The 14,565-nt window shown below is 44.3% G+C and overlaps 1 protein-coding gene across 4 annotated transcripts in view; it reads left to right on the top strand.

Annotated features, from left to right (window-relative positions):
• CDH13 (cadherin 13) overlaps positions 1-14,565 on the top strand; it is a 1,034,896-nt gene that overhangs the window by 1,001,582 nt on the left and 18,749 nt on the right. The gene's annotated exons all lie outside the window — the stretch shown is intronic.

The raw sequence follows: 14,565 nt of genomic DNA, 5'->3' as shown, positions 1-14,565 counted from the left end.
CCTCCGATTTCACTGTGTGTGAAATGGGACGCCGTTGCCAAGGGCCGGGTAGGGTTCAGTGTGACAGGATCATGCTGCCCTGTTGAGAGCAGACGTGGGGGACAAGGACACAAGTACAGAGACCTCTTAGGAGACTGGTGACCATGTAGGCATGACGGGCACTTGGACCCGGAATGGGAGAGGAGAAGAGAAGAGGTCAGATTCTGGAGATAGTCTCTGTGTTTCAGACGCAAAGCTAACAGCAGCTGCCACTGGCTGAGATGGGGGGGGGGGGGGTGGTCAGAGCCATTTGGAGGTTAAGCTGGTGAAGATGAGATGTCTATCGTATCGATCACCTGAGAAGGTTTGCTCTCCCTCTTATTCTCAAAAGCCCGCGGTTCGTGGCCCAAGCTTCAGTTTGGAGTCCCGTATATCAAAATGAGTATTCACAGGGCCTTTTACATGCCCTTCGTTACACTTGATAACAGGTGAACTAAGAACTCTCAGACTCCGTCTCCGTGTGCTAGGTACTGATGTGCAAGCCGCCTACGGGATCAGGTGTCTGAGAAGGGCACGGTCGGCGTGGTGTATGATAGGCAGACAGGGCTTCATGGTGAAGCCAGCCTTTGAGTTTCGCCTTGGAGGGGAGGTAGGATTTGCGTCCGTGGCAGGGTAGGAGGTAAAGGTGCCCGAGAACACAGAGCAGAGGAACCAAGACCAGGAGGGAGTGTGGTGCGGGCGGTAGGAAAGGGAGAGAGAAGCGGTACCTCCACTGTGAGTGAACAAGTGGAAACCTGTTTGGATGGAAGCCAAACAGTCATATCTTCAGATGAAGTCATATCTTCAAAGCGTCTCAACATCCAGACGAGTCATTTCACAGAGGCAGCAGCCAAAAGACCCCATAGGTTCTTGAGGAGGAAATGGCACAATGATGTAGCACACAGACATTCGTCCACAGACGCCGGGCTTGGTCCAGGGGACCCAGAGTTGAATAATGCCTGGGCCTTGTGTTCCATGAGCTAATGAGTGATTTGGGGAGATAGGCCAATAAGAAGACCACAGTGCAATGTCATAACTGTTCTGATGGAACTAAGCCCAGAGGGGGCCCTTGTCCAGCCTTCGTGCTGGTCACAGGGAGCTTCTTGGTCAAGGGGATCCCTACGGAGTGATGAAGGAGGAGTTGAGGAAAAGCAACACAGTTCTGTAATCCCATTCCCGTTATTTATTTATTTATTTATTTTTTAAAATTTACATCCAAATTAGCATCTAGGGCAACAGTGATTTCAGGAGTAGATTCCTTAAGCCCTTCCCCCTTTAGCCCATCCCCCCTCCCACCACACCGCCCGTAGCCCTCAGTTTGTTCTCCATATTTATGAGTCTCTTTTGTTTTGTCCCCTTCCCTGTTTTTTTATTATTTTTGTTTCCCTTCCCTTATGTTCCTCTGTTTTGTCTCTTAAAGTCCTCATATGAGTGAAGTCTGACTGACTTCTTCACTTAGCATAATCCCCTCCAGTTCCATCCATATAGTTGCAAATGGCAAGATTTCATTCTTTTTGATTGCCAAGTAATACTCCATTGCATATATATATATATATATATATATATATATATATATATATACCACATTTTCTTTATCCATTCACCCATCGAAGGACATTTGGGCTCTTTCCATACTTTGGCTACTGTCGATAGTGCTGCTATAAACATGGGGGTGCATGTGTCCCTTCGAAACAGCACAGCTGTATCCGGTAGATAAATGCCTAGTAGTGCAATTGCTGGGTTGTAGGGTAGTTGTATTTTTAACTTTTTGAGGAACCTCCATACTGTTTTCCAGAGTGGCTGCACCAGTTTGCATTCCCACCCACAGTACAAGAGGGTTCCTTTCTCTCCACATTCGACCCAACATTTACGGTTTCTTGTGTTTTTGAGTTTACCCGTTCTGACAGGTGCAAGGTGACATCTCATTGTGGTTTTGATTTGCATTTCCCTGACGATAAGTGACGCTGAACATCTTTTCACGTATCTGTTGGCCATCTGTATATCTTCCTTGGGGAAATGTCTGTTCGTGTCTGCTACCCGCTTTTTAATTGGATTATTTATTTGGGGGGGGTGTTGAGTTGTATCAGTTATTTATATATTTGGGTACTCACCCTTTACTGGATATGTCCTTTGCAAATATCTTCTCCCAGTCAGCAAGCAGCCTTTTCGTTTTGTTGATTGGAAAAGGTAACACATTCTAGTAGAAGCCTGAAAGAATACGAATATGTGAGACACTGAAAAGGCTAGATTGGTAGGTCCCATATATGTGAAGCTAGGAGCAGAGAAATGGCCAGGCACCCACTGCTCTAAGGTTGGTATCAGCTCTTGTGTCGAATGTTTGGCTGCTACCACAGTGCCTGGTTTAGAGCAGGCACTCACATATCTGTGGACTGGATCCTGAAACAGATCCTGAAATGCTCTATATGCTATGCCAAGGTGTTTGATTTGATTACATTGCTTCCTTGCCTCCAGAATAACCCTTGTGCATTAGAAAGATAACCCCTATGGCTGTATAGAAACTGCCTCCAATGATGAGAGGGGAGGCAAGGAGGCCTCCTAAAGCTGTGGCAGAAATCAGGGTAAGAGCGTGGGCCAATGCCCAAGCGGCGAGGTCGGTTTAGATGGAGTGAGCCTAGAGTCAGGAAAAATGTTGACAGCCATTGCCACGTTCTTAGTTGCAGGCATCAGGGTGTGCCTGGTGACAATAGAAATGGACCAGAAAGGGTGAGTCTAGAAAATACCTAGGGGGAAACAAATACATACTTAACATAAAATACTGAAATGTGATATCAGATTTCTAGTCCAGAAACCAGGAGTGAGTATTCCATTGAAATGGAACAGGTTTCAAAGGGTTCTTCCCAAGTTGTCTTTATTGGGGGGGGGGGGGGGGGGGGGGGAGGGGGTGGATGTGGAGGTGATGTCGCATGAGAAGCTGGCAAATTGGGACGGGAAGAGAGGTGAGGAGGTTTTTCTTAGAGAGCCACCCACACAAAAGAGACGGGAGCCAACAGAACAGGTAAGTTTTGTAGAAGGAACAGGTCTAGACGGGAGTGTTAAGGGCATCAACAGTGGGTGACAAGAAGCCAAGAAAGTTTAAAATGCTGTTTGAATAAAAAGTATCAATTATAGATCCACTAAAGTAATGATTTCAGAGTTCTGTGCTACCAAAAGTATCTGTACTTGTAGAGAAAATTCTCAGCTAAGAACAGCACGAAGAAAGGTTGAAATACAGGAAATAGAGTTGCCATTGCCTTGAAATATTTTACACAGTTATTCATCAAAAAAAGAAAACTAGAAGTGAAGTACAATTTAATTTTTTCCAGAAAAATTAGGTGTGACTAGGAAAGCTACCTATAGACTCTGCGACTCAGGTTCTATTTCCATAAAGTAAGGAAGGTAATTCCTATTTAGAAGATTGTTGTGAGATTATTGGGGCGCCTGGGTGGCTCAGTCGGTTAGTTGTCCAAACTTGGCTCAGGTCATGATCTCGTGATTCATGGGTTTGAGCCCCATGTCAGGCTCAATGCTGACATCTCAGAGCCTGGAACCTGCTTCAGATTCTGTGTCTCCCTCTCCCCCCCCCCCCCCCCCCCCGCTCACGCTCTCTCTCTCAAAATAAACATCAAAAAAAAATTTTTTAAAGAGGGTTGTTGTGAGAAGTGAGAAAGTGGGGGCGCCTGGGTAGTTAAGTGTCCGACTCTTGTTTGGCTCAGGTCGTGATCTCGTGGTGTGTGAGTTCAAGCCCCGCACTGGGCTCTGTGCTGACAGTGTGGAACCTGCTTGGGATTCTCTCTTTCTCTTTCTCTCTCTTTCTCTCTGCTCTTCCCCCACTCGCACATGCACATGTGCTCTCTCTCGCTCTCAAAATAAAAAAATAAACTTAAAAAGAAATGAGAGAGCAATGTGCTGTGCCCTCTACACTCACCATCAAAAGCCATATGAAATGTTCATTACATGTTAATCTCACCCCAGTGGAGGTTATAGAAAGGAAAGAATGGAGCCAAAAATGGTCCTCAAGAAAAATACGGTGTGAAATCTACTTCTTGTCTAACTCTTTTCATACTAATATCAAGCAAGTATTTTCAAAATCCAGTGTCACACATGTTTCCAAAAGGACGAAATATCCCTGAAGATGTAATGATAAATGGAAAACAGGTTGGCATTAATACACAGAACCTTCATTAGAGATGATAATCTCGAACAAGGCCCAAAAGACTTAGAGCAAAAAGAACATAAATTTAAAAAGAACTCATAAATCAAAGGAACTTTGGTGTAAAGTCTCCTTTTTGTCGCTCACTGAAAACTTATCTCTAGGTATTATGTTTAACCAGGAAACACTAACATTTACTTATTAAATCAAAGTTAAGAGTTTAATTGATGTCTCCATTTTACACAAAGTAAGCATTTGATTTTATTTAACTTACAGACATTCAATGTATTTGATGGAATGAAAGAACAAAGATTTTTTTTTGTCATATAACCTAGGAAAGCTAAAGCAAAATAAAATTATTTTCTCTAAACAAGGAGTCCCTCAGGAATTTATATCCAAACATGTTGATAAAAGGTATGTCTGTAGGGCCTTCCAGGTAGCATGTAATAGTGCAAAACCCAGGAAAATCAGGATAGATTACAACTTCAGACTTTAGCCCCTCCCCAAAAGTCTTCATCTTTTTTTTAATGTTTAGTTTTGAGAGAGAGGGAGAGAGGGAAGGAACGAGCTAGCTCAAAGGAGGGGCAGAGAGAGGGAGACACAGAATCCAAAGGAGGATCCAGGCTCTGAGCTGTCAGCACAGAGCCCAATGCAGGGCTCGAACTCATGAATGGCGAGATCATGACCTGAGTCAAAGTCAGATGCTAAACCAACTGAGCCACCCAGGTACCCCAAAAGATACTTAATGGTAAAGGCATCAGAGAGCTGCAGAAGCCATGAAGCCTCAAACAGTGAAAATACCAAAGAGGGAAGAACATTCTTTAAAAAGTGTAAGGTAGCCAGCCATTTCTTCTCTCTGAGGGTCTTTTCTGATTCTGGGTGAGGGTCGGGCTTGACCCAGACAGAGGGCCCAAGATGAAGGGAAATAAACCAGAAATGCTCATAACAGTCACATGGAGCCTATGTGACAAAGTGAAAACCTGAGGGTGCTTAAACACATGGCTGCTTTTCCCCCACGGACAAATGCCCTGTAAAGGACAGGGTGAAATCTCCTGGGGTCTCACTGAAAGAAAGACCTCATAGAGGAAGCAAACCCACATTAAAACCTGGCAAATGTCTTAAGGAGAGAATGGCTGTATGTTTAAAGATATAAAGCATTGGAGTACGGGATGGCTGGTGCTATAGACTGAATGTTTGTGTACCCCCAGTATTCATATGTTGAAACGTAATCTCTCGTGTGATGGCATCTAGAGGTTGGGCCTTTGGGAGGTGCTCAGGTCATGCAAATGGAAGCAGATAAGTGGGATTAATACTCTTCTAAAAGAGACCCCAGAGAACTCCTTTGCCCCCACCCCTGCCATGTGAGGACACAGCAGAAAGACTCTGTATTGAAAACTAAAAGTCACTACTAAGAGAATTTTTAACTCTATTAAATAGAGAGACATACCATGTTCATGGATTAGAAGGTCAATGCTATTGAAATGTAAATTCTCTCCAAACTGACCTAAAGGATTCGACATGATATCAAGCAGAATCTTAGGTCTTTGTTTTGAGGTGAGGAGAAGAAATGGATTATAAAATTCATATGGAAATATAAGGGGTTAAAATTAGCCAAGGCAACCTTGAAGAATAAGTTGGCAGACTATGCTCTTCTATATTCAGACCTATTAGAAAACAATAGTAGTTACAATTGTGGTGGTTGCACACAGACAGGAAAAAACAGACTGATGAAGTAGAATAGAGAGTTTAGAGTTTAATAGCAGATACACACACAGTCCCTGTTTGTGACAAGGACATGGTGGTTGGAGACAAGAAAGCATGGTCTCTGCAATAAAAATGCTGGGTTAATTGAATACATATGTGAAAAACAAAAGTGTATCCTGACTCTTCTCTTAGACAATATACAGTAATGAGTTCTAAATATATTACAGGCCAAAATATGAAAGGTAAAATAATACATCTTTTAGAGAAAAACATACTGGTGTCCTTAACATAGACCTTTGCCTATTTTTTTAAGTGGGACACAAAAGTATTCACCCCCAAAAGGAAAACGTGGCAGGTGATGTTAAAATTCACAAGTTCAGTTCATCAAAGGATATCATTAAGAAAGTAAAAAGGTGGGGCATCTGGGTGGCTCAGTCGGTTAAGCATCCAACTCTTGATTTTGGCTCAGGTCATGATCTCATGGTTTGTGAGTTCAAGCCCCGCATCGGGCTCTGTGATAACAGTGCGGAGCCTGCTTAGGATTCTCTCTCTCTGCCCTTCCCCAGCCCACACTCTCTCTCTATCTCAAAATAAATAAGTAGGGGCGCCTGGGTGGCTCAGTCTGTTAAGCGTCAGACTTCAGCTCAGGTCACAATCTCGCGGTCCGTGAGTTCGAGCCCCGTGTCGGGCTCTGGGCTGATGGCTCAGAACCTGGAGCCTGCTTCCGATTCTGTGTCTCCCTCTCTCTCTGCCCCTCCCCCGTTCATGCTCTCTCTCTGTCTCAAAAATAAATAAACGTTAAAAAAAATTCAAAATAAATAAGTAAACTTAAAAAAAAAAACTCTGGCAAAAAAAGAAAAAAGAAAGGAAACAGGTAACCCCCAGAGAAGATATTTACAATACAAAGAAATCCTATAATCTGTAAGCAAAAGACACAGCCCAACATAGGATAGGGAAGGAACTTGAGTGGGTACTTCACAACAGAGGATATATAAATGCCAATAAACATGGAAGAGATAAACAACTCCATGAATCAAAGAAATAAAAATTAAATTATGCAGAAAGAAATTAAAATACAAATCAGTCAAAGACAAACGATGAAATGCAATAATGTGACCCACCTACAAAAGAGCTGAATTGGTCACATGGAACATACCGAGTATTGGCAAGGATGTGAAATCATCAGGAGCCTCACATCCAGCTGGTGGAAAGCCAACCTGGTACAAACACTTTGGACAGGGAAAGTATCAGCTAAGGGTGACCAATGTACACCCTACGATCGAGGAATGACACACCTAGCTATATATCCAACAGAAATGTGGATAGTTCACCAAAATGCATGTGCCAGAATGTTAATAACAGCACTATCCATAATAGCCCCCAAACTGGAAACTACTCAAATGCCCGATAAGAATGCAATAAGTAAAGTGGGGTCATTTACACAATTGAGACTGTACAACATTGAGAAGGAACGATCTGCAACTATTCGCAGCAACATGGACGAATCTCGCAAACGTAAGATTGAGCCAAACAAAGCCAGATCGGAAGACCACATCCTGAATGGTTCCATGCATATAAAGCTCAAACCCAAGCAGAGCCTATCATCACTGCTAGATTACCTGGTGGATGTCTTTCTTGACCCTGTAATATTGGACGACGTGGGTGCGTTCAGATTGTGAAAACCCTTTTAGCTGTGTATTTATAGAAATACGAGTGTTCCTAATATTTCAATTAAAACTTAACGCAAAAAAAAAAAAATGCATGACTACACAGAGAGTGTGTACCTGGACTGCAGCACCTTCCCCTGGAGAGCTGTAACCATTCATGTATTCTCCAAGTACCTGTTTCCCCTAAAGGTAGGCTCTCAGCACCCTATGGTTCTATAGAAGGACAGTCTCAGCTGCTGATGGGCTGATACTCCAGGAAAGATGAGTGGCAGGATGTCAGAGGGAACAGAGCAAAGCTCACATTCTCAGGTCTGCACAATACTTTGCTACCTTAACTTATGACACACAGCTCTGCTGACGCAGTTGAGAACAATGACAAGGCAGCACCACAAGAGAATTTTCTTTTAGGTACATCTTAGAGACTAGAGACTATGAGATCAGGATGGGGGAATTTAAAAATACACTCAGAAGCAGAGCTGGAGACCTGTTCTGTGGTTAACAGCGATGAAAAGCTCTTTGGACCTTTGCAGGGGGCCCCAAAGCCAGTCTAGATGGATTCTGGAATCATGCTTCACAGTGATATTGACCCCGCCCATGGGGAAGAAAGGCACTCTAGTCCCTCCCCATGGATAAAGGTTAGGTTGTAACCCACAGAGCAGTCAAGGATGTACAAAGCACTTTTCATAAACTATTCTCAATTTTAATGAGTTGCAAATTACCTAACAACACGGTTCCTAAATTATAAGTGAAATGCTTCTGTTTTGCTAAAGCAGAAGCAGCTGCAGTTAAGTGTTTGGAAGAATAAAGCCCTTAATCCTACAGATTAATAAGGCATGACCTTTCACGTTGGCAAGCATTTTATCTTTGGAGATGAATATCATCATTTACCTTATGTGGTCCAGATTTTCTGAAAAGGTTAAGGTCGTGCCTTCAGAGTACGCGAACCCTTCTGTTAAAGACTTCAACGAACACAAAATTGCTGGCCTGCCAAAATTGCTGGGGGCGGATAACAACTGTTAAGGAAAACACCAAGGTGGAGAGAGAACATTCTGGAACGCAGTAAGATGGAATCCCTTTGGAGGATGTGCTGACAATGGAGCAAACCGGCAGCAATTAGCACCGGGTAAATCCCTGTGTGACTGTCGCTCCTGCTCAGGTAATTACCAGAAAGGTCAAATGTTAGTCTCACTGTCTTATGTGGGCTGAAAACTGTCACAGGCAATTTCTCCTAAGAGCTCTGGAATCCCACGGGGGATGGTCATGGGCAGGCACAGCCTAGCCAGCTGCTGATTTCCAGCTTACGGCCTTTTGCTCCGAATTCTGCTGGGTTGACCCTCCTGCCTCCCTCTTACCTATAACCTCATCTTTATTCCTGAAATTGTACAGGGCTCAGCCTTCCTTGATGGTTATTCAATGGCTCTTCTGCCCTCCGAGAAGATCTAAATTGTGACGCCACACACCAACGGCAAATATTTTGCTTCAGTAAAGTCCAAGTGGCCTTGCCCCCAGTGCCCATACTTTGGAGAGAGTTTAAAGAAAACAAAAGGGACGGTGGGGGCAGAGGGGGGGTGGAGATCAGTTCAGGTTCTTCCTCGAGCTCAGCGCATATGAGACAGTTCGAGCCAGGAAGCCCATACTATCTCTAGCATCCGGATTAAGTCTTTCTATGATTATCAGAGTGTCCCGTTCCCCATCTATTTTCATTCTGAAGAACAGGGGAACGGTAGTGTAAAAACAAGCCAAATTATCATTAAATTCGGCCGCACGTTCTCATGACTTAGCGACCCACAAAAAGCGTATTGGAGTCTGCCGGTGAAAAATGCGATGTGGGTTCCCAAGAAGACACAGATACAGAAGCAGGCAGACCAGCTGTAAGATTAAAATGGAACACACTGAGATAATGATTTTTCATAGGCTAAGATCTATCATGTCTCGACCTGCCTTTTCCCTCCTTCCCTGTATAATAGATGTGCTGATAATGCCAGTTGACTCAAAATTGAAATATTGTGCAAAGTACATTTAGATTGATTAAAAGAGAAAAAAAAGTGTCATCTGGCTCCATAGGGGAATAACTACCAAATAATACCAGCTTCCAACAGGGGGTGGGGAGACCTGAACTTCAGACAGATGCCTCGGATCCGTGGTCTTTCTTTGTGTACGTCCACCAAGTTGTAGATTGCATGGGGGGTGTAGTAAGATCCTTTAGATTAATTCTGCTTAAAATATGCTAGTTTGGATAAAATCAAGCCATTAGTTATGATGGCAACCCAATTAAGCCAGTTTAACACCCCTTATCTCAGCTGTTATAGTAATTGAGGAAGAAAAATAAATGGAAGACCCAGCCATCATTCCTCGTTATTTCAAGTACCAGTAAAATATCAATCACGTTGAAAATACTAGCTACAATTTTGTCACTGACAAAATGGCCCGATAAAAAGCCCGGAGATCTGGTAATAGAGAGATGGAGATCGTGGCCATTTATTGACAGCATGCGCGGTCTGTGGAGAGAGTGGCAGCCCAGTGCTCTGCGACACCTGGAAATGAGCCAGCCCCCCAACCTCGATGGGCCACGATTGGTCTGAGACTCCCCACCTGCTGGGTCGTTATAAGGACTGGAAATCATGAATGCAAAATTCTGGCATCTAGTTAAACACCTAGCAGATGTTTAAGTCAATGGACTTGGACCCAGTTACCGACTGATTTTCTAACCTTATCATTGCAGAATCACCCATGTCTGAGGCCAGCTAGGAAGTGCCACCTGATGACCACCCTGGTGGTGGTCTGAGCACTTTTCCAGGGAAGGGATGGGCCACAAAGTCCTCCACTCAGAGTACCACTCTAAATCAGAAAATTGGCCAAAACATGCCGCCTTCCACATGGGCATCGTACCTCTGCCTTATGGGGAAATTTAAGATTTAAGGGGAGATTCATCTCCCCGACAGAAGGACATTTCCATGTTGAGCAGCCAAATCAACTGTCTTAAGCACAATGTTTTCACACATTCATTGGGGAAAAGAAACTGATTTGGGCATTAAAATACTGCCTGCGATGCCCATCTTTGCCAGCGCGGTTCATCCTGCAGAAGCGTCTCTTAGCTGGTTCTCCTCTGTATCCCCATTTCCCATTTTGGGGAATAGCAAAGCCGGCTGCACAGCCCCCACCCCCAGCTGGAACCCATTCCCCTGATGCCCCTCCGCCACCACCCCTAACCCCGCTCCTGGGTCCAGCCCGTGACCCCGCATCCCAACCACGCTGGCGCCCAGCTGTCTTCCTGCGTCCTCTTGCCTCATTCAAGTCCCCTCCTCCCGTGCCTGCAGCATCGTCTGCCTTGATCAAAGCCATTCTCCTGACTTCTTCCCACAAAACAGCCCCACGATTTCCTCCTTCCAGAACAACCACTCCCTCTCCAAAAGTATTCTCAGTTCCTGCACGCACAAATGCTGTCTCTTCACAAAGCCTTCCGATCTGCCACCAGGCAGTAAGTTATTCCATGCCACAAGCTTCCACGACACCTTATCCTCATGTCTTTCCCCACTTTACCGTGCTGTCCCGCATCGGTGTACGCATCCATTCCTGCCACACCGTTAGCATCTCCAGAGCCGGCATCCGAGCTGTTGATTTCTGCGCAGATCCGGCCAGGCACGCACGGGGCAGAGTCCCCAGTAAATGGTTGCTGACTGAATGAATGAAAAGAGGCATTCCTGTTTCACCACAGCCTCCAAATCAACTCTTCCCCTTTTTTCCTTTCCTCTGAAGTTAGCAGAATGGAGACAAACAAACAAACAAAAGACCAAAATGTTGAATTCTTTACGAACCACTCAGACTGCCGATTACTGTCTCCAACTCCAGGCATGTTTAAGGTTGAGTTATGTGAATAATTGCCTCAGGTGCACGTGAAGCATTACACGTGGAAACCTGCCATTGTATTTTGCAAACCTATTTTCTGACCGGGTTTTGGGTTGGTTTGCTATTAAATTTTTCAGAGTGTAAAATGGAACTGGCAAGCTCTGCATTAACACGGCAATTTTTTTAAATGCTTATGGATTTGAAAGCGACGAGATTCTTGGCTTATGGGGCATAGCCCAAAACAGATACGTAAATAGAGACACTGAGAAGCCACCGCAGATACAACATCAGCTGAAGAAAACAATACAAAGGATAATCTTATTTAGAGGAAGCGGGGTTCACTCTCACTTCTAAGCAAAGGCGAAGGTACGGTAGAGCCCTGTTCGTATGAAGAAATAGATGTGGCATTTCTTTGCTCATAGCTGCTTAGTGAGGGTTCAGCAGAAGCCCAGGAACACGGGGGGAACTTAGGCAGAGTAGATGGCCACCCGCACACCTCTTGCCCCTGCAAACAAGCCTCAGAAACCAGCTGGGGTGCCTTCCTTCTCTCAGGAGCCCACATCTGAACTTGGGCTCCTCTTACATTGACCCGTCTTCCTGATTTTCCTCCCAAAATTGGGTCCTCAAGCTTCTTGACGCATCATCTGAGGTCTCTCTCCTTGACCCTAGTGTGGACTCCCTACCCTCAGCCCCAGTTTCACAGAGCCCATCCAATGCACCCTTTATTTCTCCTCTAGCGGGGACGAGGAAGGACGAGACTATAGACAAGGTCACTACTGCTCTCAGAATAGAAGCAAGATAGAGCTGGAAACCTATGGAAATGTAACCATATATGCTACATGTACGCAAAGAGCAATTCGTCATTAGCTCTTTCCGGTCAACCTAAGTTAACTCAAAAAATCTACTGAGTACCAGGCCGGAGAACAGTCCTGATGCTCAGAGCCCACGGGGCTCAGGAATAAGCTTCCTGCTTTTCTCCCCTGTCTGTCTCTCTCCCTGCATTTTATTCTTCACATAGGCAAACTCACTTTGCACACTATTCCCCATCGAAAATCACTTCCACTCAAGAGTCCCAAGGTAGGGGCCATGCTGCATGCCTCCAGACCCAGTTCAGGGACGACATGAGACCAGGGAGTAGAAAAACCTACCACCTCCCTATACTTTGCAGAGCTAGTTCTGAAAGTTCTTGTCCAGATCTCGGTGGTCTGTGTGTATGAAGCCAGCCCGTCCCACTGTGGTGAGACCAGGGACCCTACTCTTCCAAGGGGACGCTCTTGAGGACATACATTTGGAGCACTGCAGCAGGTGAAAAAACGTCCCTTCTATGGCCGTGTTCACAGCGGCATGATTCATATCAGACCAAGAGCGCCAACAACCCAAATGTCCATCAAAACACGGTCTGGCCTTGGAATGCAGTAGCATTCAGCCATAAAAAGAAAGTGATTCCTGCGACAACATGGATGAACTTCAAACCCATGATGCCAAGTGAAAGAGGCCAGACAGGGAAGGCCACTTACTCTACGATTCCATTTCTATAAACGTCCATTTATAGAAAACATGAATCTGTAGAGAAAGAAAGTAGATCAGTGGTTGCCTAGAGCTGGAAGTTAGGTATGAAGAGTTAAGTACAAGTGAGCCCCAGCTTCCTTTTTGGAGTGATGGAAAGGTTCTAAAATTAGGTGGTAGGGGTAAGCCCAACCCTGTAAATATACCAAATATCAATTCGTCATAAAAACAAACAAAGGAGTGAGAGAAAAGAAAGAGTTGCCAAAATATTTTTAAACCTCTGTATAACTTTTGAATTTACGTTTCTGTTTCTGATTATTACAATGGACATAGTTACTATAAAGAAAAAATTTTAAAGTATTATTTTAATGTTAATTACCTGGAGCAAAAATCACTAGGTTTGGTATATTTCTTTCTAATCTTTTTCTAATTATAGATATTTTAATTAGGATTACACTATGTGGGTTTTTTAAATGCTTATTTATTTTTGAGAGAGAGGCAGAGAGAGAGGGAGACACAGAATTTGAAGCAGGCTCCGGGCTCTGAGCCGTCAGCACAGAGACCAATGTGGAGTTTGATCTCAGGAACCAAACTGTGAGATCATGACCTGAGCCAAAGTCAGACATGTAACCTACCGAGCCACCCAGGTGCCCCTACACTTTGTTTTTAGTTGTGTCTCTTACCAATAAGATATATAGATATGTAGATGATGTATAGATATGTAGCTACATAAATTATACATACACACACACACACACACACACACACACACACACATCTGGCATCTAAATAATGGAATCTATCAGGAAAATCAGTATTTTTTGGCTAAAGTGGAAATCCTATTTGGTCAGGATTCTGAGTAAAACAAAATAAAATACTCACGAACAGAGGTATCCCAGACCAGCTGCCTGAACTTACAGCTGTACTTACAAGGTCTGCAATACCTTCTGTGAATGTAGGTGCCTTTCTCTGGAAGCAAGACCATGGCCTTCACCAAACTCCCAAAGGAGGACCCACTTCCCATTCCATTTAAAATCCACTGCCAGGAATGGTCCATCTCTCAGGGGCCTTTCTATCTTCTAACCTATGAAGACGGGAGCCCTGGCAACCACAGGTGATCCCTCCAGAGGATGAATGTCCTCTGATCCTTAAAGAAGCTACCCTGAGAACATGGCCCATGGGCTCCTGGCAGAGGGGGGCTGCAGGGAAGAGGAATCATAGTTCTAGCTCCACATCCTGGGAGTTTTGCTCAAATTGAAGCTTTTTCCCTACTGAAATCGAAAATCCACAGGAGAGGATTTCTCACCCATGCTTTGGTGCTGACATTTGGTCCTGCTGAGTAGGCCGCTGGGGACTGACGATGGCCAGTAGAAAGGGATGAGAAGGGGAGGGGGATTTTTGCCGAAACCCAGAAGCTCCCATATTTGCGGGGCCCCTGGAGCTATCTCCTAATGCCTTCTCATCCATTCTACCAAATGATGGCACTTCATCATGAGATATTCAGACTGGAATATATTCATGATATATTCAGAGTGGAAAAAAATATAATGGATTCCTCTGAGATGCTCACTTATTCAATAAAAAAAAAAGAAAAATAATTTTCCAATTAAGAAATTCTACCAAAGACACGCTGACAGTGGAAAGCCAAGCTCAAAGTAATTACACATTTCTTTT

The sequence above is a fragment of the Prionailurus viverrinus genome, chromosome E2 (genome assembly GCF_022837055.1).
Source record: "Prionailurus viverrinus isolate Anna chromosome E2, UM_Priviv_1.0, whole genome shotgun sequence".
Lineage (NCBI taxonomy): Eukaryota > Metazoa > Chordata > Mammalia > Carnivora > Felidae > Prionailurus > Prionailurus viverrinus.
Note: the sequence above shows the minus strand (reverse complement) of the source record. Positions and strands in the feature narration are given on the sequence as shown.